General features: G+C 32.5%; 1 long non-coding RNA gene across 1 annotated transcript; it reads right to left on the bottom strand.

The window, feature by feature from the left end:
• Window positions 1–2,366: 2,366 nt before the first annotated feature.
• Window positions 2,367–3,211, bottom strand: LOC144544890 (uncharacterized). Its single transcript, XR_013508356.1, has 3 exons — window positions 3,097–3,211; window positions 2,906–2,995; window positions 2,367–2,484 (listed from the first exon to the last, which is right to left on the bottom strand). It is a non-coding gene; the product is annotated as an uncharacterized LOC144544890 (long non-coding RNA).
• Between the last annotated feature and the right edge of the window lie 204 nt (window positions 3,212–3,415).

The raw sequence follows: 3,415 nt of genomic DNA, 5'->3' as shown, positions 1-3,415 counted from the left end.
AGTGCACTTTCCCAAGAGAAAATGTGGATTTCTATTTACAACCCTTGGTATATGCAACTCCTCACTAATTATTTCAAAAAAATATTATCAAAGAGATATTTCATCTCCTCATATTTATTAATGAAATATATTTAGATAATTTATCATTTACATTTTTTTAGCTTATAAATAGAGTCTTTATAAATTTGTATTGTACACATTAAAAATATATAAATAAGAAATAATCATTATGTATATATTATTCACTATCTTATTTACTTTTTTTTTTTTAATAATATAGGCCAGCCTGAAGCGGTTAATTTTGGATCAGGATGGGTATAGTGAGAACACGATGTATTGTACTCTTATTTTTATTTTTTGTCTATAATTAATAATTCTTAGATACATTACTATACAAAGAAAATAGAGAGGAAAAAACACTCCAGGTGGCCTTCAAGCCTTTCTTGCACGAACATATATATTATATATGTTTCTTTTTTCTTTCATCTATTCTATATAACTATATTTAACATAAATCTCTATCTAAACAAAACAACAAATAAACTCAAACAACAAAATAAAGATATCAAAGGGGCATCACCTCCTATAATATGCCAGATGTGTTGGCACAGGTCATAGCTAACATATTAAGAATTTCTTAAAAAACTGAGCATGACAACTTTTTTTTTTCTCTCTCACCAGCCATTAATCTTTTACACATATTGTGGTGAGTTTTTTTTTTCCTCCGTTCAATCTCACTCGTATGTCATAATTTGCAATAATTTTTGCGAATTTAAAACTATGAACGTTTTATATGCGATTTTTTCTTTCAAATGAGATTAATGATAAAATACTTTCAGATTTTTCGTTGCAGAAGTTTATGTAACTTATTGTACAAGTATTTATAAATCATTGAGCAATAATATTTATATCTCATTATACAAGTATAAATAGTTCATGTGTCAATTAATTTTTTTTTACACAAAATGTGACCGACGATTTCCGTGATGTGTCGTACGTGTCTTTTTTGTGGAAAACTAGTCACAACACGAGATACATTAATCACGATACGTAACCGACATACATATCATACCGTATCATTCTGTATCGAACCAGGTTCCACGTATCATTTTTCTCACTCTAATGGAAAGTCAGGTAACAGGTTTAATTCAATTTTGGTAAAGCAATCCGTTTAATCCGTTAATCAAACGAATGCGTCCGATACCACCCTCTCCCACATCACACATGATTTCATTAAAAAAATATATCTGAAATACACAAAAGCATTTATGTCAATATAAAGGCGATACCATAATTGGCAAAAACATTGTGGGTCCCACGATATATTTTTCATGGCTAGCAATTTGCCTATCATTTCAAATGATATTATTTGAGGTTAATATCTTTTGACCAACTTTTCCTCAGGGGCCACTTGGAAATTACGTTGTAATCCACCCACTACTAGAATTCACTCTTTTTTCATGCTCCCGAAAATGGCTTTTTCCAAGGGATTACCCTTGAAAAAAGTCCAAAAATCGCCATTTTCAAGCGCTACCCTTGAAAATACTACCGTTGATAATACCCTCCTTGGAAATAGTCAGTATTTTCAAGGAGACCGTTGGAAATACTCTTTTCTAGCTTTTTTCAAGAGACTACCCTTGAAAAAAGAGCCGTTGGAAATACTTTCAAATTTTGCCACTGTCTACATTATTTTCAAGGGGAGCATCATGGAGCCCACCAGATTATTTTCAAGGGAAGCATCGTGGAGCCCACCAGATTATTTTCAAGGGGAGGGAACATGGGTCCCACTTGAACATTTCCAAGGGTGACACCCCTGGGACCCACTTGAGTATTTTCAAGGGTAGTTTATGGGGGACCCACCCCAGCATATCCATGACCAGCGAAAGTGGGCCCCACTTGGTCAGAAATTGGCGCTATTATTTGAATGGGCCCGTGCATTTTTTCCATAGATATACCCCTGGAATTACTAGCCTCCTTATTTTTGGTACCATAATGCTTTCATTGGACAATCCTCCCGGTACCAACCCAGTATTCCTTTACAATCCCCAATTCCCATTCAAACTGAGAACACATCTTACAAATCGATAGAAAACACATTGAGAAAAACATCATAAAGCATTTAATAAGCATAAACCTTTTAATAAGAATAAAGCATTAACATAGCATAATCAACACACATTGTATCAAAAAATGTCGAAAACCCATTACAACACAACACCGTGTACTTGCACATTGCTATACAGCCAAAAATATTATCCCTTGGAAATATTAAAGACAATATTTCCAAAAAAAAAAATTCAACACCTTGCAACACAGTATTTCCAAAAAAATTCTGGCTTTTTTCAGAATTTATAAATATATACTGGTACAATTTTACCAGTGAAAACATTTTGCCCTCACCATTGGATCATTGCGGCTTCACTCCTTGCAACCTCTTATCCAGTTTGAGCTTGATACTCACAAATCTTGTTACTCCACCTGTATCTTTTTAAAAAAAAAGGGTACTTTCATTTAATAATTTTTTTTTAATGAAAAGTTGTATAGCTATGTTATTTTTACAACTCAGTGACTTACTAATCCAAGAAATATTCTAAACCCCTTGAATTTTAAAATAAATCTCTGTTAGTATGCACCAATTATGCTTCAGCCACACACCAACATTTTAGTACCCATTTTGCATCATAAACATTTCCATTTAATAATTATCTACCAATCACTCCAAATACATGAAATGCATGGTTATCAGGAGAGCTTTGTTTTTATGCTCTTCCTTCAAGAATTAATGGAACTCTAAACCATGTGAACTTTTGTGTTGCCTTCCAACTACAAATTAACAAATTATAATGCTGTGTCGTTGGATTAATGAGCAGTAGTCAAGGTTAATAACAATTATGTGCTTGCTTACTCTTGTTGATGGTTGGTGCTATTTTCTAACAGTTGATAGATCTCACTATCTACGTTCCAGCACCTCGTGCAGCTAACCACAATGCAATGCCTATATTCAGATCATGTTTCAAAAATTACATCCAGTAATTCATAGTATATATTTATATTAACGTTTTTGTACTTTTAGAGAGAAAAAAGTAAAGTAAATACCATGTAGGTAAAGTAGCAAGTTCTGCCTTGCTTTTTTCTTCCAATTGAACTCCCAAAATATCCTATAGAAGCTTAACAAAAATAACGAGTTTAGCTGCACGTACTTATAATAAGGTTATATTATTAGAAAATGTAAACATTGAAGAGTAATAGAACTAAATTGGTACAACAGTAACTATCAAATAGCTCACTAATTAGATATCTCAATTAACAAGGAAACCTAATAAGCCCAATACAACAAAAGAACATGATTTTAAAGGTGTATAGCAGAACTCAAAGAAAAGTTCAATTGTAATGTGCAAGTAGTTAGTAAGACTAT

The sequence above is a fragment of the Carex rostrata genome, chromosome 27 (genome assembly GCF_964058835.1).
Source record: "Carex rostrata chromosome 27, lpCarRost1.2, whole genome shotgun sequence".
Lineage (NCBI taxonomy): Eukaryota > Viridiplantae > Streptophyta > Magnoliopsida > Poales > Cyperaceae > Carex > Carex rostrata.
This window is presented reverse-complemented; position numbering and strand designations above follow the sequence as displayed.